Source organism: Pongo abelii, chromosome 13 (assembly GCF_028885655.2).
Source record: "Pongo abelii isolate AG06213 chromosome 13, NHGRI_mPonAbe1-v2.0_pri, whole genome shotgun sequence".
NCBI classification, from domain to species: domain Eukaryota; kingdom Metazoa; phylum Chordata; class Mammalia; order Primates; family Hominidae; genus Pongo; species Pongo abelii.
In genome coordinates this window covers 63885161-63906347 of record NC_071998.2, presented here as the reverse complement: position 1 = coordinate 63906347, position 21187 = coordinate 63885161, and the positions used below count along the sequence as shown (strand labels likewise).

General features: G+C 35.8%; 1 pseudogene; it reads left to right on the top strand.

Moving 5' to 3' along the window:
• The first annotated feature begins 1380 nt into the window (after window positions 1–1380).
• On the top strand, window positions 1381–19925 carry LOC100455407 (dipeptidyl peptidase 3-like; annotated as a pseudogene).
• Window positions 19926–21187: the final 1262 nt, after the last annotated feature.

The window sequence follows — 21187 nt, the reverse complement described above, 5'->3', positions numbered from 1 at the left end:
GCCTGGGCAACATAGAGAGACTCAGTCTCTACCAAAAATAAACAAAATTAGCCAGGCCTCACGGCTCATGACTGTAGTCCCAACTACTTGGGAGGCTGTCGTAGGAGGATTACTTGAGCCCAAGAGTTCAAGGCTGCAGTGAGCCATGATCATGTCACTGCACTCTAGTCTGTGTGACAGAGTGAGATCTTGTCTCAAAACAAACAAACAAACAAACAAAAATCTCTCTTGGCTCTTGTGTATTTTTCATTATGTTTAGTGCAATGCCATATATTTTGAACAACACCATGGGACCTATATGAAGTGCCACTAGTGATGATGGAATTACTCCCAAAAAAAGCAGAGAAAAGTCATGGCCTTGCAAGAAAAAGTTGAGTTGCTTGATATGTACCACAGATTGAGGTCTGCAGTTGTGGTTGCCTGCCATTTCAAGATAAATGAATCCAGCACAAGGACAATTGTAAAACAAGAACATTCATAAAGTTGTCACTGTAGCTATGCTGGCAGGCACAAAATCTTGCTCTTTTTACAAAGTACCCTTTTATTATTGAAAATGCAGCTTTTTTTGGGTGGGGGAGCATGGGATTGCTATAAGGGAGGCATTCCCATAAACTCTAATATAGTTTAAGAAAAAGTGAACTCATTGTATAATAACTTAAAGCATAAAGAAGGCAAGAGATCTAAAGCTGGAGAATTTAATGCCAGCAAAGGATGGTTTGATAATTTTAGAAGGAAGTTTGGCTTTAAAAAGTCAAGATAAAAGAAGAAGCACCCTCTGTTGACCAAGAGGCAGAGGATGAGTTTCCTGATTTAGAAAAACATGGAGGAGAAAGGATGTCTGCCTGAATAAGTTTTTAATGCAGATGAAAGTGCCCTATTCTGGGAAAAAAAAAAGACACAAAAGACACATTTATTATTAAGGAAGAGAAGCTAGCACCAGGATTTAAGGCAGGAACGGATAGGCTAACTCTATTGTTTTGTGAAGACGCAGTTGGGTTTGTAATCAGGACTGCCCTTATCTATAAATCTGCTAAGCTGTAAGCCTTGAAGGGCAAAGATAAACACAAGCTGCCAGTCTTTTGGTTGTACAACAAATAGGTCTGGACAATGAGAATCTTTTTCTGGATTGGTTCCATTGATACTTTGAATCAATCTCTGAAGTCAAGAAGTACCTTGTCAGTAAGGGACTGGCCTTTAAAGTTCTTTTGATATTGGACAATGCCCCTGACCACCCAGAACCAATGAATTCAACGCCAAACATGTTTTGAAGTGGTCATACCTCCAAACACAACGTCTCTAATTCAGGCCCTTGAGTAGATGATCATAAGGATCTCTAAAGCTCATTGCACATAGTACTCTATAAAAAGGATTGTCAATGCTATGAAAGAAAACCTTGATAGAGATTATACCATTGAAGATACGATCATTGCTACTGAAAAAACTGTGAATGCCATCAAGCCCAAAACAATAAATTCCTACTGGAGAAACTGTGTCCAGGTGTTGTGCATGACTTTACAGGATTATGACAGAGTCAATCAAGGGAATCATGAAAGAGATTATGAACATGGCAAAAAAAGGTGGGAGGTAAAGGGCTTCAGGATATGGATCCTGCAGAAATTCAAGAACTAAAGACATCATCACGCCATAGGAATTAACAGAAGAGGTACGGATGAAGATGAGTATATTTGAACCGGTGCCAGACGATGAGAAAGAAGATGTATAAGAAGCAGTGCCAGAAAACAAACTGACATTAGAGAGTCTGTCAGAAGGATTCTTGTTATTCAAGACTGCTTTTGACTTCTTTTACATCATGGACTCTACTATGATACAGGCATTGAAACTAAAACAAATTGTAAAACAAAGATTGGTACCATACAAAAACATTTTTAGAGAAATGTAAAAGCAAAAACTCAGACAGAAATTACAATACATTTCTGTTAAAATTACACCAAATGTGTCTGCCTCTCCTGCCTCCCCTTCCACCTTCTCCACCTCTTTCAGCTCTGCCACACCTGAGACAAGACTAACCCCTCCTCTTCCTCCTTTTCCTCAGTCTATTCAATGTGAAGATGATGAAGATAAAAATCTTTATAGTAATCCACTTCCTCTTAATGAATTCGAAATATATTTTCTCTTCCTCATGATTTTTTAAATAACATTTTCTTTTCCCCTAGCTTATTCTACTCTTAGAATACAGTATATATTATATATAAAACAAAATATGTGTTAATCAGCTAGTTATGTTATTGGTAAGGCTTCTGGTCAACAGTAGGATATTAGTAGTTAAGTTTTGGGGGAATCAAAAGTTATAAGCAGTTGTTTTACTGTGAGCATGGTAATAGGCTTAGCACCGCTACCTCCCACATTATTCAAGGGTGAACTGTACTTTCAACATTTGTACGCTACTTTACAAATTCTAAAATGCAACATTAGATACACATTATTTTAGATTAATTATTCCCTTCTCTAATGATCCTCCATAAACTTTATAACCAATTATTTTTTCAAACTTCTACTCAAAAATAAATTAATACCACAATCAAATCTTATCATTCCATTTTGCTGCTGTAAACATTTTTTATACTTAATTTAAAATCTTATAATATTGTACATATCTATCTTATGTGTAAATTTGATTCATCTCAACTAGTCCTTTGTGTCTATAAATCGTTGAGTTACAATAAACATCTAAGCTGTTGTTGAAGGAAGTTATCTGAACCAACTAGACCCAACTGTGGACTGCAGTCAGATGTCCAAAATCACACAAGTAGGAAACAGCAGAACCAGGACTGATTCCGTTTCTCCTGATCTCAACTCTACATCCCTGCTTTCTTATGTACCTAAGGCTTGAACCAGACCTGTCAGAGGTCCTTAATCCCACTGAAGGCTTTCAAGACTTTCAAAGCCCTCTCATCCACCACTGCCCAAAATGGTCCCTGAGCAAGGTACGTGCATATCTGAGTGCCTCACCATTTCTATATGTGCTCACAAACTGCAAAATGTACACAAATATAAAATATTATTGTCATTATCGCCTGTGTTTTTCTAGGTCCAAACTTGGAATTTAAAATCATGTTATATTCATAGTATTCCTTTCCATTTCCCAGTATCTCAACCCTAACTATTTATGGCAGACCAACTGATGACATTCCACATGTGCTAACAAACATGCGGCTTTGGCTATTCATTTAGAGTTGGAGAAGGGAAGCAGTGACTAACATTTGCGCCATACCTACAGTAAACCAGGCATTTTAACAAGCAAAAAAGATACATGGATCAAATCCACGCCATCTTGGAAACTTGAGTTTAATAAGGAAATAGAAAAATAGATATACAATAAAAGAGTGTTATAAGCAATATGGCAGGGAAAAACAGGGTGCCGTGAGATTCCATAGGAGGAACAGTTAGCCTAGACAGTGAACCAGAAGAGTTATCAAAAGTGACATGTAAACTGGGAACAGAAGGATGACGTGTGGGAATGAAAGGGGACATATTCCAGGCAGATAGAGAAATGTATGGCACACTTAAATCTCCCAGTCCCCAAATGGTACAGCTTTCGATATATCCACTATTCTGTTCTCTTGTCTCTTTAGGTGATATGGTCTTTAAGTTCTGACTTGCCTGTGAAACTGCAATAAAGGCAAATTGCTTCTCCTTTCAAAGTTTACAGTTCACCACTACCATCACACCACTATACCAACAGGCAATACCAACCTCTACACTACTCTAAACATGCTAAACCCCTTCAGACATCACACTGTTATGGCAGAAATGACAAGTGTAGCAAGAAAATCAAACTAACTCGTGATATTGTCAGGACCACCTAGTTTTACTCTGACAAAGGCTACATTCTGAGACTGATGACAATGTAAAACACAGTAGAGGTTGAGTAATCACCTAGATTCTGATTTCCTCTGGCTCTCTGAAAATAGTGTACCCGATATTTTGCACCCATGTCTGTTTTTCATATGTAAGATATCTGGAGGCAGCAAACTAATAAACCAATATTAACATATTTAAGGTTCTTATAACGTGAAGAAGGTGAGGTTCTTATAACATGGAGTTAGGCAAAGTTTTGCTTTGAAACAACAGGAACTTATGTTCTGATATTATTCCTTTAAACATATGTACCTGTACTGTGTTTCAGCATCACTAATACAGCTCAGAAAGTTAGTGTTACATATGAGTGCATGATTATTTATTTAAAGTATACATTTATATTTTTGACATGTCCTGTATACTATGCTTGATTCTTGAAATAAGTAAACATTTCATATTTTTTCTATAATAAGACATTTTGAAAATGATACTTCTAGACTAACAAGTTCTATCAATACCAAACAATATAGCAGGACACCCACCAAGAATCTGATGCTTGTGTTTCTAAAAGACATCGTTCAATTAATGACATGTTCTGCATGAAGGCTGGGATCCAAGCTGCCCACTTAAAAAAGAGTCTCTAAGATTTGAAGCCCGAATTATTTCTTATAGGCTTGGTTTGCCTGCCATTTATAATTTCCAGTTATTGCTTCCTTAATTGCCTGGGCATAACCTTATATTTGGTAACATTTTCCTTTTTCTCTTTAGGGCTTTAAATGATTTGCACATATCATCTTTAATTGACACCTCAGTGTGACATCAGCAAAATAGAAAAGATGGATAGCACAATCCACAAAACATTTTCCTTACAACTACATTTCTAATACTTTGTAAAACAGATTAGCTGGATATACTTGGTTTTCAGCTTTTCTTGGCAATATTTTCCAAGAAGCTGATTCTAGTGTTCAAATTGGCTGGTGCACTAAATCAATAAACAGATTTTTAACTTCAATCTAAAAATCAGCAAATGAGGTTCACACAGGGAACACTTTTCTTTATGTGAATTTTGATAGTAAGTGGCAAAAGTTGAGAAAGTATAACCCGTCTCACATTTTGGAGGTAATTGAGATAGACAGCAGATATTAACATCATATAGTTTTAGAGCTTCTAGCAAACTTAGATATCAAAAGACCAGTACTCTCCTACTTAGTATAGAATACCCTGAAGCCTGATAGCTTTCTCAGCATCATAGTGTTTCTAATGGTAGAGTTGGGGCAACAATTCAGGTGTTTCAATTGCTGATCCTATGGGTTTTTCACCACATCAAGCTCTTCTGTTTCAGACCCCAATCTAATATAATTAAGGCAGATGTTATAAATATATGATTGCCATATAAACACATCACACCACTTTTTTATGAGAGAAGTATACTGAATGATTAAGCTCTTTTATAGTATAAAAGAAGGGAGAAAAGACAGTTCAGGTTATCAAACAGGTAAGAGAGATTGTAAAGGTAACTTAAATCACTAAGCTCCCCCATTCCTTGTTCCCCACTCATCTGACGTTTGGATCCCTTCTACTATAAAATGAATATGTAGTCATTGAAGTTATACTTGAATACCTCTGGTGATGGAGAACTTAATGTTTTGCAGACATGTATTTCCATCTGACAACCCAAATCAATTTCCTTGCAAGTTCTTTCCTTGCAGCAACAAACTTGTAGGTTATGTAATGTGAAATGGAGATAACCACTTAATGTTTAGATATTTACTCCTTCTGTCATAGAAAAATATGTCAAAATCAGATATAAGGACAAATAACTTATCCTTTATGATAAAACATGCAAACCCAAAAAGCAAACTAAAATTTGTTTTTAACTTTTAAGTATAGCAATTCCATTAGACATTCTATTAGTCTTACATGATAGCCTTGAAACATATATATTTGTGGAGATATGTATGTATGCAATCAAATTAAATAAGCATTTCACAGCATCAGTAGAATTTAGAGCTAAAGCTGAAGTTCTTTTCTAATGTACGATGTCACTTACCTTTAATGGTTTTGGATCAAATAATAATTACTTCAGTGTAAGAAAAATTAAGAGTCTAATTTACCTCCCAGTAAAGCATCATTTATCTTGATCTGTTCAATAGTAAAATAAGGCATTCTATAGAAGTTACAGACAGATGAGCACGATAAGTGTTAGCGTGAATGAAAACCATCTCAAGGCAAAAATGCAGAAGCCATACATAATAGAACAGGTTGTTTATGGAACACAATCAATGACCTTGTCTTGAATTCTGTGTTTGAAAGAAAAATGTTTTTAGCAGAAGCTTCAACCAAAGACCATTATTTGTCTATTGTCACCACTAAACTTTCCATGGATGCAGAGTTGGATTTAACTTCGAGTGAATCAGATTTCACCCTTTAGTTAGTACTGATACATACAGTATCATAAGTACAAAGCCTTCAAGTACTTTCTAATATTACCTTTTATGGTAATACTTTTTTAAATTTTAACTTATTCTCCTAAATTTATTTTTTCTGTATCTAAACATAAATACACACATGTAGATCAATTGATAGAAATGTTCTTTTCATGTATGTGTGTGTGCATGGGTATATGTGATGATACATAATGCTTAAATATTATAAATTCACTGTACTATCCTATGTACTACAATGGGCTATGGTTCTGACTTTAAAAATGGGCAAAGTAATTCACCATACCTCAAAACAAGCAAACAAACAAAAAGCTATCTTCTTCAAAATGATAAAGCAATGTAATGTGCAAGGGTTTTCTTTCTCTCTTTTTTCTTTCTTTTCTTTTCTTTTTTATTATTATTTTTTTAAGACAGGGTCTTACTCTGTCTCCCAGGCTGTAGTGTAATGGCTCAATCATAGCTCACTGCAGCCTGGGCTCAAGCAAACATCATTCCTCAGCCTCCTGAGTAGCTGGGACCACAGGCACTTGCCACCACACCTGGTTAACATTTTTATTCATTGTAGAGACAGGGGTCTTGTTATGTGCCCAGGCTAGTCTCGAACTCCTGGCCTCAAACAAGCCTCCCAACTTGGCTTCCCTCCCAAAGGGCATGGATTGCAGGCATGAACCACTGCACTTGGCCTACTCTGCAGGTATTTTAATAAGCAAAACCAATTTATAGCTATGAGTACTTTTTGCATCCCCAAACTACAGGTAGAGCAAAAACACTCATGACTAACTCCTGTAGTGTACTAAAGCCAACTCATATCAGATTATACGAGGTTATTGTCATATTTTGAGAAATTTGGGGAGCCTGTTTCTAAACACAGATATTATTAAAAATCAAATTATAGAAACTTACAATTAAATAACAGTAAAAACACGGGTAAGAAATGCTCAGAACTCATAATTTCTAAGTATTTTGCTACCATTTACTGTTGCTTAGTGCTTGTGGTTATTAATATCTATTTTACCTGCATAGTGGAAACCCTATATAATGGTGTGCTTCTGCCCAGTCTTTCCAATATCTCTTTCATGGACATCAATTGATGTCTTCAAATTAACCACAGTGGGTATATTTACAGCACAAAAATCAACTACAATTTGTGTCTCCTATCCCCAGTTCCAGCTGTCTCTTGCTAAACATTTATCAACACATCACTGATAACTGAATATAAGGAAATGTAGCTTAATGGCTCACAATGCAGGCCTCCAAATTTGTGTGCTCTTGTACATTTTTCTTTAAACTTTTGGTGGCCTCAGTTTCTTCATCTGTAAAATGGTTTAGAGGTCTCTTGGCAGCACTTAACACCGTGTCTCTATTGGAACATAAAGTGACCAATGAATACTAATTGTAATCACTATCAACCACGAGAGGCAGAAATGAATTATAGAATGGACTGTGTTGGAGTTAGTTTTATGTTTAAGAGATTCAGCAAAATAGACAAATTAGATTTTTCAAAATTTAATTTTTTTACATATAATTATGTCTTAGCATCCAAATTAGAGGTAGAACTCAGTTGCATGCTGAGAAAATTATGGAAAGTAGTGTTTTCATATTTATAGAAGACTGACATTTGCTTTCCTAATATTGAATTCTTTATTTCTTTCATGGTTATTTTTTACTTTGATAAACACTTTGTATAAATATAATTTGATCAAATGTTCAGCATGATCAAGTGGAAACATTTTGTCATTGGGAAGAACTAAAATTTGATATCGATTCTGTCCCGGCTTACTGCATCTGCCAAGTCAAACTGTTTAGGTAGTCTGGCCTCCAATTTCCTTATATTTACATTGAATAAGTTTGGATTAGCAGCTGAATAATTTTTTTTAAATAAGATCTTCTGTAGAAGCTTACTACATTCAGTTTGGATAGTGCTTAAGATGATGGACCAGATACATGTACCTACTTTCTCTCTCTCTCTCAAAATCCCAGAAAAGAATATAAAAATGTAAAAGTATACATGAAAAGCAATGGAAAATATAAAAGCAACATCAGCACACTAGAAATTTAGAGAAATTCTTATAAGATAGAAAACATAGAGGGACAATAATCAGATCAGAGAATAACATAGCCAAAAACATGCAGAAGCCAACTGTACCAATAAGAACAGAAAGCTCATGGTAAATAAGTACAATGAACAGAATGTTCAACAACAAATTTTGCAGAAATTCATTGGAAACCCCATTTTAAACAAATGGATCCTTCTGAGAGTGCTTGCAGCTTAATGGTTAAAGCTCAAGCTCTGAAATTATTCATTCATTCATTCATTTATTCTGGTCTTTTTTGAGAGTTTTTTTTTTCTTTTTAAGAGGAAGTCTAAGTTTAGTAATTGTTTCAGGCATCTTCCCTGTCTCTGGCATACATCCTGTAATGATTCTAAAAGCGAAGGTCTGTGGGCAGCGAATATTCCGTGTCCTTGCATGTCTGACACTATCTTATTTCTCATTCAGATTTGGATAACACTTTTGTTATATCCAGACTCAAAGTCATTTTTCCTCAAAACACTGAGGACATTGTTCCCTTGTCTTTGTGCATCTGGGCTGTCAATAAGAAATATGATATATCAATCTGATTCTTATCCATTTGTAGCTATCTTTTTTCCCTCTCTCTGGAAGATTATAGGATTTTCTACTTTTCTTGATTTTAGTTTTTACTATTATTTTTCTATCAGTGAGACTTTTTATCCCGTTGAGCTCTCAGCGACTAGTTTCAGTATGAGGACTCAGTTTGCTTTCTTCCATCTGTCATACTACCATATTATCTACTATTTCTTTAAATATTGTTTCTCCTCCATTTGTTTTTTTCTTTCCTTGTAGAATGTGTCTTCAGTACGTGTCAGAATTCCCTTATATAATTTCCATATCTCTTAACTTTAATTTTAGACAATTTTATTGTTAAATATAACATACAAGAAAAAGTAAGAAGAACTCATGTCCTTGCTTTTTATTTAGTTCTGTCACCCATGTGTGCATTCCTAAATGGGATAGCTTAATTTTTCCTCTTTCTTCACTTTATATAAATAGAAACAAATGGAACATATCATCTTGTTTTTTCCTTTATTTATTTAATAATATGTTGCAATATTCATCCATATTGTTGTGTGTTCACTTTCATTTATTTGTATTGCTTTATAGCCTACCATTGTTGGCTACAATTTACTGTTGACTGGCTTCTGTGTGGTTTTTAGTTTGGGATAACAAGCAACGCTGCTTGTATCATGCACAAGATTATTCACCTCTCTAGATCAGTAATTCTCAAACTCTAGCATACAGGAATCACCAGGAGGACTTAACTCATTGCTAGGCCAAACCCTCACAATTTCTGTTTAAGTAGCTCTGGAGTGAAACCCCAAAAATCTGTAATTCTAAGAAGCTTTCTAGTAATGCTGATTCTGTGTGAACTGCCTCATACAATGAGGCTTCATTTATTTAGCTTATCTTTAATGTGGCAGAATAAATTCTGTAATTATATTGCACACATGTTGTTGAGTTTATTTTTCGATAGTTGACACTTTTAATGCAATTGTGGATGGTGGCAGCTTTTAAGTTTAATATTCTGTTTTCTAAGGGTATATAGAAAAATAATTGCTTTATTTTTATATTGATTTTGTATCCACCAATCTTGTTACACTGTTATTAATTTTAATTCATTTATCATAAATTTTTAAATATTTCTAATATGCCAACTATATTATCTGTGGATAATGGCATTTTGGATTTTTTTTCATCATTTACACATTTTTTCTCTTTGTTGGACTAGCTTCAATATTCAATAAAATGTTAAATAGAAATGATTATTGCAGACACTCTAGTCTTGCTGCTGTGTTGTTGTGTTTCCATTCATTTATTTGCACTGCTTTATAGTGATATCATATCATGAAACAATATACATGTTTCACCATTAAGTATGATGATTACAATAGTGTGTTTGTCTCTGTTTGTTTGTAGATAACTTTTCTTTTAGGCCGAGAAAGTGAATTTTAGTTCTGGTTTTTAACGAATTATTTTTTAAACTATGAATTGATAATTGATTTTTTTCTAAATATTTTTCATCTATTAATACAATAGTTTTTATCTGGTAATCAATTAAAGCAGTGGAAAACTTTTGTTGATCTTTTAATGTTGAACTCATCTTCATAATTAAATTTGAATACGCACGTGCACAAATACACAATTTAGATATAGCTGACTATTGTATTGCTCAAAGAAATCACAGAAAATCATGAATAAAAAAAAAATTTGGCCAACAGTTACTTTTTCAAATGTTATCTTTGACAGGTTTTTGTTTCAAGGATATGCAGGTAAAATAAATATTAGTTGAGGAATGTGCTCTGTGTTTCTATTCTTTGGAAAACTATGAAACCCTGAATAAGACTGGAAATATGCTTTCCTTAATGCTTGGTTGATTTCACTAAAAAGCAACTTTAGGGTGTGTGTGTGCACATCTGTGTGTGTGCTTATGTACAAAAATGTTATGCTGATACTTTAATTATTATAAATTTCAAGCATACAAAGTTGAAAATTCTTACAGTGACTACGCTTCTACCACTTAAAATATTACTGTATTTGTTGTATTATGTATTTTTAAATGCTTTTGAATGATTTAAGTTTTCTAATTTTCTAGAGTTAGATTTGGCAAATTATAGGTTTTTGATTTTATTCAAATCTTCAAAAGTTTTGTAAAACCTTTTATATGACAACATTTTATTATCTGTTAAATATATACAAAACCTGTAATATCTATAGCAATATATGATTTTTAAATTATTCTTGTGGCTTTTATTTGTATTCTTTCTCTTTTGCTTTTCTTTTCTTTCTGTCTTTCTTTATCTTTCCCAATCTCTCCAGAATTTTCTTAGTTTTAATATTTATTTAGAAGTACCAATGTTTGGCATTGTTAATCTTTTTCTACTGTATATATATTTTACTTCATTGGTTTATTATGTTATCTTTATTATCATCTTTCTTCAGCTCTTTTTTGGACTTATTTTGCACATCTTTTTCTAATATATTAAGATAAATGCTGAGCTCACTTTAATCAACAATTCTTTTCTTTCATATGCATTTAAGTGTATGGGTTATCTTTTACATATTGCTTTACCTGTGCTAAACAATTTTGAATAGTTTTTATTATAATTCACTTCAAATTATTTTCTATTATCTATTATCATCTCTTCCTAGATACATTTTTCTATGGTTTAAGTTGGACACTTAATCCGTAAATTCATATGTAAATGGCATTTGGAGGTGGAACGTTTGGAAGTTAATTAGGATTAGATAAGGTCATAAGGATGAGGTTTCTTTTGTTTGTTTTATTTTATTTCTTTTTTTTTGAGATGGAGTCTCTCTCTGTCACCAGGCTAGAGAGCAGTGGTGCAATCTCGGCTCACTACAACCTCTGCCTCCTGGGTTCAAGTGATTCTCCTGCCTCAGTCTCCTGAGTAGCTGGGACTACAGGCACCCGCCACCACACCCAGCTAATTTTTGCATTTTTAGTAGAGACGGGGTTTCACCATGTTGGCCAGGATTGTCTCAATCTCTTGATCGCGTGATCCACCCGCCTTGGCCTCCCAAAGTGCTGGGATTACAGGCATGAGTCACTGTGTCTGGCCCTTCTTTTGTATTTTTTGAGATAATTTCTGTAAAGTTTAGAGTGTAAAGCCACGATGATAACATTGGTGGCCTTCTAAGAAGAGAAATAGAGATTGGAGCTGGCAAGTTATTCCTCTCATCAGGTGATGCCATCCTCTATATTATGACCCAGTAGGAAGACTTTCACCAGATTCTAGCAATATGCACTTGGACTTCCCAGCCTCCAGAACTATGAGCTAAATAACTTAAAAAAAATAAATAAATTACCTGATCTGTGGTATTCTGTTATAGCAACAGAAAATGCATTAAGACAATTATTTTTCTCTTTGTTTGATTTTTTAACTTTCTATTTTAAAACACTTTTAGATTAGGGAAATTGCAAAGAGAATAGGCAGAGGAACATGTACCTTTCACTCAATTTCTCTCAAGGATTATATCTAATGTAACTCTAGTACCATATGAAAACTAGAAAACTGATGTTGATACAATTCATAAAATTACTTCTATGCCTTCTTATCCCAGATGTTGATTAGTGTAACCACCCAGGCAATCAAGATACAGAAACTGTCCATCATGGAATGAAAAAGCACTTCATTACTGTTCCCAGTGTTTATTGATACCACAGTGTGTATGTGTGTAAGAGATGGGGAGCTTCTTAATTCCAGCCTGGGATTTTTTATCTTTGCCTTTTATGATCACCTTGAAGAAAGAAGGTAGGTACCACATTACTGTGAGATAAACATAAAAATCTCAGCTCTCTACTTGGCCTTTACTAGTGGAGGTGGGGATGGAGTCCATGGAATTTGGTTAAAGCAGGGCAATCACTATCTAAAAGTTTTCTGTCTTGTTAAGGTTTTTATCTTCCTGGACCTTTGGCTAGAGAAAACAGACTTTCCTTGGGGCTTTGTTTGCACCCTTTTGTGTTTGCAGGTTTCCACATGCTACAGCAGATAGTCTGGGATATATTCAACCAAAAAAATAATAGTAATAATAACCTGCATTCTTTTTATCACCTTTCAGAGTGTCCTTATGTTTGTTTTATATATCATGTCCCTAGTTTTTAGTTGGACTTAGTAGAAAGAATAAAGAAAAGTTCATCCACTCTATTTTTTCCTGGAACTGAAAGTCCACATACATTTGTTTATAAAATGTATTTATTGTGTTAGCCAGGGAAATAAGCCCGGAAAAAATAAATAAATAAAAAGCATGCTTGTTAGGAAAAAAAAAGAAATAAAGAAAGAAAACTGCCCATCCACAGACAACAGGATTATCTATGTAGAAAATCCCAAAGAATCTATAAAGAAATGAATTCCTAGAACTAGTCAGTTTAGCTAGTTCTTAAGTACAAGGTCAATACATGAAAACCAGTCTTACCTTCATGCACTATCTATGTAAAATTAGAATCTAAAAATTACTTAATAATGAAATATCACACAATTTCATATAAATACAATAACCTCCAAAAAATGTGTAGTTATAATTCTCACAAAACGTGTATGCTATCGGGATGCTGAAAATTACAAAATGCTTATGAAAGAAACAAATGAATATCTAAATATAAGGAGCTCTACCATTTTAATTGATTGAAGACTCAATTTGTTAAAGATACTAATTCTTTTCAAAATGTTTTATGGATTTAATGTAATATCTATCAAAATTTAAGCAAAATTTTTTTCAGATATAGACAAGCTGATTCTAAATTTATAAGGAAAGGCAAAAGAACTAGAATAGCTAAATGAATTCAGAAAGATAAGAATAAAGTTGAAGGAATCATACTGCCCATTTTAAGACTTACTAAAAATCTGCAGTAATCAAGTCAGTGTTGTGAAAAGAAAATAAATCATGGGGCCCCAAAATCACTAAGCTAAAGGGAAAAGTCAAGTTCAAGCTGGGAACTGCATAGGGTAAACCTCGCTTTAATTCTATTGCAAGTCATCTCTCTGCTCACTGAGATAAATGCTTATCTGATTGCCTACTTTGGAAAGGCAAATCGGAAACTCAAAAGAATGCAACTGTTTGTCCCTTGTCTACCTATGACTTGAAAGCCCCCTCACCACTTCAAGTTGTCCCACCTTTCCGGACTGAACCAATGTTCATCTTGCATGTATTGATTGATGTCTCATGTCTCCTTAAAAGGTTTAAAACCAAGCTGTGCTCAGACCACCTTGGGCACATGTCAGGACCTCCTGAGGCAGTGTCCCGGGTGTGCATCCTTAACTTTGGCAAAATAAACTTCATAAATTGACTGAGATCTCTCTCAGATATTCAGGGTTCACAGTGTGGTATTGGTGAAGGAATAAACATATAGATAAAAGAAAGAGAATGGCAATTAAAGAAATAGAGCCACACAAATGTGACTGATTAATCTGACAAAGTTAAAAAAGCCATTAAATGAATAAAGGCTAGTCTTTTCAACAACTGGTATTGGAACAATAGACATCCATAGGCAAAAGAAATGAAACTCATTCTAAACTTTACACCATGTACAGAAATTATCTCAAAAAATTTAAAAGAAATTAATTCAAAAACCTAAAAGTAAATTGCAAAAATGTAAAATGTTTGGAAGTGACATGGGAGAATACCTAGGTGACCTTGAGTTTGGTTGATGAGTTCTTAGACATAAAATCAAAACCATAATTCATAAAAGATTAAAATGATCAATTGAACTTCACCAATTTTTCTGAACTATTGCACTGTGAAAGACTCTGATAAAAAATTTAAATGGCAAGACACAGAATGAGAGAAAATATTTTTATTTTACTTATGCACAAAGAATTGAAATTTATAGAAAGAATATTCAAAACTCAACAGTAAGAAAATACACAATCCAATTTAAAAATTAGTAAAAGACATGAGCAACCACTTCAGCTAAGAAGAAATAAGGATAACAAAGAAGGGGTTCAACATTAATAGCCATTAGATAAATGTAAAATGAAACCATGATGAGATTCCTTTGTACAACCATTAGAGTGGCTTACATTTAAAAAAAAAACTAAAAATATAAAGTGCTATCAAAGATGCAGAACAATTGTAGTTCTCAAAACATTGCTGATAGGAATGCAAAATGGTACAATCCTTCTGGAAAGGTTTTCTAGTTTCCTAGACTGGCAAACATATAATTACCATATAACACAGCATTTCATCTTCCGGATATCTACCCTAAGAGTTGAAAAATTATGTTTACAAAACAACCTCCATACAAATGTCCACTATTCATAATTGCCAAAAACTAGAAACAATTAAAATGTCCTCCAAGGGCAGATAAACAAATTGTGGCTTGTGTATTCATACAATAGAATACTATTCAGCAAGGAAAAGAAATGTGCTTTTGAAATACACAAGACTTTGGATGAATCTTAAAAGCATTATGCTGTGTAAAAGAAGTCAATCTCAAGATGTTACATACTATGTGATTCCATTTATATGTCATTCTTGAAAAGCCAAATCTATAGGAACTCAGAAGCAGTCAGTGGTTGTCAGGAGTTATGAGAAATGGAACGGGGGACTTTGGAGGGAGATTAAACTGATTAAACTGTTTTGTATTTAAATATGATGGTACACACATGTGTTAAACAAAAAACTGTGATGCCACAGGAGGAAAACATCAATTTTATTACAAGATGCTTTCCAAAAGTAAAAAAATATTTATTTGTTAATTCTCAAATACACTGGGATATTTTTAGTTATCTATTTGTATTAGCTTAATTAAATTGTGATCAGAGGACATATTTTATAATGAAATCTGTTCATTAAAATTAATGGAGATATCCTTTATGGCCACTATATTATCAATAGTTGTAAATAATCTGTGTATGTTGAAAAAATGCCTATTTATAAATGTTAAATACAGGGATCTTGGTCTTCCATTAGACCAATTTTGTTACTTAGGTTGATCAACGAATGTCTGTTGATTCTGTTGTTGTTGCCTCTCCTAACATTTCCTGAGAAAGGTAGTATAATTTTGTATAATTATTTTCTTTTGTAAGTATTTTAGGCAATGCTATTAAGCAGCATACACAGGTAAAATTGTACGGCTATGTGACATATGGAACGTTTTATAATTAGAGAGTAATCCTTTTATATCTAGTTTTTTAAATTTACATTTTTTTATATTAAAATATTTGCAGTAGCATTATTTTATTAGGGTTTACATGGTATATATTCTTCTGTTTTTACTTTCAACCATTCTATTTTAAATGACTTACATAAGTAGCATATATTTAGTTTTTTTTTTTAATCTGCTAATATTGTCATTTAACTGGAGAATTTAGGCCTTTCACATTCAATGTAAGTTTTAATATATTTAGACTTACATCTGCCTCTTTTGGTATTTGTTGATATACATATTCTAGCCTGCTTTTCTCTTATTTTTTAACTTTTATGCTGATTATTTTAATTATCTCATTTTCCTTTTCTTGTGCAGAATTTATATATTTTATTCCTTTTATTTTAGTGATGATCCTTGAAATTGCAATACACATAATTAAATTATCAAATGTGCATATGCTTTGACCCAGAAATGTTACTATTAAGAATTTATTTTCAGGATTAAGAGCAGAGGTACAATAAAATCTTCATCATGATACTCTTCGATATGCTAAAAAATGGAAAAAAATTAAATATTCAACATCAGGTTGTTGGTTGTAAATAAAACTATGCAATAAAGTAATCTACAGTCATTTAAAGTAGTACTTCAAGAGAAAAATTAATGGTATAACTACTTTCACAATGCAGCATTAAGCAAAAAAGAAAAGGAAAAACCCAATAAAATATCATTGTATGTGTATGCACATGCACGTATATACATGAATATGTGAATATACTTGAGTATATATGTATTTGTCACAAAAAGATCATATAAAAATATTGCTAATAGTAATTATAACATGGTGGTGAGATTATAAGTAAAAGCAAATTTATTTTATTTATCAGTATTTTATGTAATTCAAATGAAATTTTTGTATGAACAGGAACATAGAACAATATCACTAGAAAATTCAGAACACAGTGTTTACAGTAAGAATTTAAATGAAAAAATTAATTCTAGTATCTCTGCTATGATTACAGCAAACTAGAAATTATGTATACATATGAAAATATCTTCTGAAGAATGTAGAAGAATAAAAACAGTTAATTTGATATAGTCTTCAATTGTGTAACCATTTTTTCTAAAAAAACAATTGTTTTTTCTTTAAAAAAAAAAAAACCATAAACTTCACTGAGAGAGACTGTGATGACAGGTCAAGCAATAGTAGAAGAAATTATATAGATCCAGTAAAATTTGTGTTCAAATATAGTTTCTCACTGCATATATCCAATTGTGTCTGTCAGATACAAACTGTTATTGCTATCATTAGCCAACAAGTAAATCCCTGATAAATGAGCATGTCATAGGGTGCCCCTTCAGTCATCTTTGGCACAGCCCTGCCATTAATCTAAGGAAAAATTTTTCTGTGATCTTGGAGACTTACTCATCTTTTGTGACCTTGAGCTACAGGCTTTGACACTGCACTGAGACCAAGGATTTGGGGGTTTCCTTGCTGACTTTGACTTCAGGCTGACACACTGTTGCAAATCATTTCACCTGCCACTATGTAAGTTCCTTTTCTGTCATAAGGACACTCGCCTATACACACAAATGTAAACACACCCAAATTATTCTCAGAAGTAAAAAAATATATATAGAGAAAGAAAATAGAAAAAATTCTTTGGGAAATAGATGTCACATGAAATAATCTTCTTCTGTTACTTTTGCGCTTTTGCTCATTGGTATGAGAGATGGTGGTGTGGAGGTAGACTACTTCTAACATTCTGATTCGAGATCTGCTTGTTAAAATAATAATTTAAAAAAGAGCTTATTCATGGATTTCTTGTTTCTCCTCAGAATTACCAGTTCATTATTTAAAAGAAGTACATCTTAATTTTTTTGTAGAAATTGACTGAGAAAAAGTGTTGTCCATCAGTGGACATTATATCTATACATCACTTATCTGATAAAAAAAAAAAATTAAGCTGGGAAGATGACGTCCCTGCAGCCCTGACCTCAGCAACTCCTCTTTCCCATGTCCCGTCTCTTCCCCAACAGTGAATCACCACCTATTTATTTGGGAATTGTACCATGGAAGATGGCAAACTGGCCCAAGACTTTCTGGACTCACAGAACCTCAGTGTGTACAACACCTGGCTCTTCAAAGAGGTCGATGGAGAAGGGAAGCCCCACTACGAGGTGTGGCTGGCTTCTGTGCTCGGCACAGAGCCTTCCCTGGAGTCCGAGATGATTCCAAGCTGAAGAGCTAGGAATTCCGGGGAAGCCCTTTCCAGGTGACTCGGGGGAACTACATGTCCATCCTCCAGAAGGTGATGGAGCAGCTGGAGAAAGCCAGGACGTATGCAGCCAACAGCCACCAGGAGCAGATGCCGGCCCAGTACATAGAGAGCTTCACCCAGGGCTCCACAGAGGCCCACAAGAGGGGCTCCCGCTTCTGGATCCAGGACAAAGGCCCCACCGTGGAGAGTTACATCGGGTTCATCCAGAGCTACCGTGACTCCTTTGGTTCCCGAGGAGTATGTGAAGGCTTCGTAGTTGTGGTGAACAAGGCCATGAGTGCCAAGTTTGAGTGGCTGGTGGTGAGCACAGAGCAGCTGCTGAAGGAGTTGCCCTGGCCCCCAGGCTTTGAGAAAGACAAGTTCCTCACCCCCGACTTCACCTCCGTGGATGTTCTTACATTCGCTGGCTCTGGCATCCCTGCCGGCATCAAGATCTCCAACTACAATGATCTGAAGCAGACGGAAGGCTTTAAGAACGTGTCACTGGGGAAACGTCCTGGCTGTGGCCTAAGCCACGCAGTGGGAGAAGCTCACCGTTCTGGAGGAGAATGAAAAGGGCTTGTACATCCTCCTGATGGGGCCCTCCTTCGATGTGCAGGTGGGCCTGCACGAACTGCTGGGCTATGGCAGCAGCAAGCTCTTCGAGCAGGATGAAAAAGGAGCATTCAACTTTGACCAGGAGACCGATCAACCCAGAGACGAGAGAGCAGATTCAGAGCTGGTATCGGAGCCTGAAGACCTGGGACAGCAAGTTCAGCACCATCGTCTCCAGCTACGAAGAGTGCCGGGCTAAGAGCGTGGGCCTCTACCTCTGTCTCCACCCGCAAGTGCTGGAGACCTTTGGCTTTTAGGGGGCTGATGCGGAGAAGGTGATCTCCGTGAACTGGCCCAACATAGTTGGGGCTAGGCTGCTCGCTCTGGAGTTCTACACACCTGAGGCCTCCAACTGGCAGCAGGCCCATATACGGGCCCGGATTGTGATCCTGAGAGTCTTACCGGAGGCTGGCGAAGGACTCGGTACCATCACTCCCACCGCAGGCTCTGATGGGCTCCCGGATGCCCAGGTCCGTCTCGACCGCAGCAAGATCCAGTCTGTGGGCAAGCCTGCCCTAGAGCGCTTCCTGCGGAGGTGCTGAAGTTCACAGGGGATGCGGCCGGAGGGTGGGCCCTGTACAAGAGGTATGTGGCAGTCGCTGAAGCGCCCCCCGAGGGCTTTCTCACCCTCAGGGACAGGGTGCTGCTGCGTGAGGAATCTCGGAAGCTCATCGTTCAGCCCAACATTCGCCTTGAAGGCTCAGACGTGTAGCTTCTGGAATACGAGGTCTCAGCTGCTGGCCTCATCAGATCCTTCTCCGAGCGTTTCCCGGAGAATGGACTCGAGTTGGAGGACATCCTAACACAGCTGGCAACAGCCGATGCCCGATTCTGAAAGGGCCCCAGTGAGGCCCTATCTGGCCAGGCTTGTGGAAGACGTGTGTGGCCTCTCCCCCAGCTGCATCAAACCAAGGCTTCAAGTGGCCCCCCATTCGTGTGTGTATTTAGGGGCTGGGGAGGGGGAGGGGCAGGAGCTTGGACCTTGGTACTACCTCAGTTGAGGGTGGTGACACTAACCCCTTCCATTTGTCAGCACCTTCCAGCTTGCCAAGTGCTTCCCCTCTGTGAACTCATTTCATATGCACTGCCATATGTTGAGTGAGCAAGACAGGGCTCACCATCCTGTCTACCAGATGAGGAAATGGCAGTTCTGAGAAATCACCAGTCTAGATCCTGTAGATGACATGTGACAGCTAGGGTTCAAAACGTTCTCACCAAATCCAATGCTCTTCACGTATTAATTTTATAACGAGACAAATAAATATTAGAGACAACCACCAAAAAAAAAATTAAAAATAAATTAAATAAAAAAACTAAATACCTTCCGTGGTGGGAAGACTCAAAGGAGATCCCAGTGATCTCCTTGTTCTAGTGTTCACTGCTTTTTGTAATTCCCTCCCTGTGATGATTAAATGTATGTGTCTAGGATATAGTGCCCCATTACTTAACCAAACATCAATCTAGATATTGCTATAAAGGTATTTTGTAGATGTGGTTAACTTTTATACTAAGTTGCCTTTGAGTAAAGGAGGTTTCTGTGGACAACATGAGTTGGTTTTGTTCAATCAGCTGAATGTGTTGAGAACAAAAAGCTGAGATGTCTCAGAGAAGAAAAAAATTCTACCTCAAAACTGAAGCTTCAATTTCTGCCTGAGTTTCCAGCTCACCAAACTACCTATGGGTTTTAGGTTTAGAAACCCACACAATTTTTTGAGCTAATCCTTAAGGTAAATCTCGTGTCTGTTCTATTTGTTCTATTTCTCTGGAGAGCATTGGCTAATAAACTCCCCTTGAGCATGGGAGAGATATCTTAATTCTGACTGATAGAATATGGGAAAGGTGATAGCATGTCACTCCTGTGATTACATTGTATTTTATAAGATCCTGTCTTAGCAGACTAGAAACAAAGTCTTCCCTTGTGGGCTTAATGAATTTATGGTTATGTTGAAGAAGCCCACATAACAAGTAATTTCAGTGGAGTCTGCTAATCATGGGCAATTCTGGGACCTGAGAGTGGTCCCCATATGGCAACCAGTAAAGATAGGGCCCTAAATTGCATCATCCTACCTTCTACTAATAACCCAAATGAGGGAGGAAGTTCATTCTTCCTCAGTTGAGCCTTCAGATGAGCATACATGTTGGCTCTCATTTTGACTGCAACCTTGTGAGACTCTGAGAAGATGACCAAGCTAAGCTGTGCCTCGACTCCTGACCCATGGAAATGAGGAGATAATGCTATAAGCTCTAAGTTTGAGACAATTTGTTATGCAGCAATAAAAAAAAAAAAGAATCTGCCTTCCAATACATAAGGGATATTTTTATGAATAGAATCTATTAGTGTTAATCAGTTTTGATACATTTTTA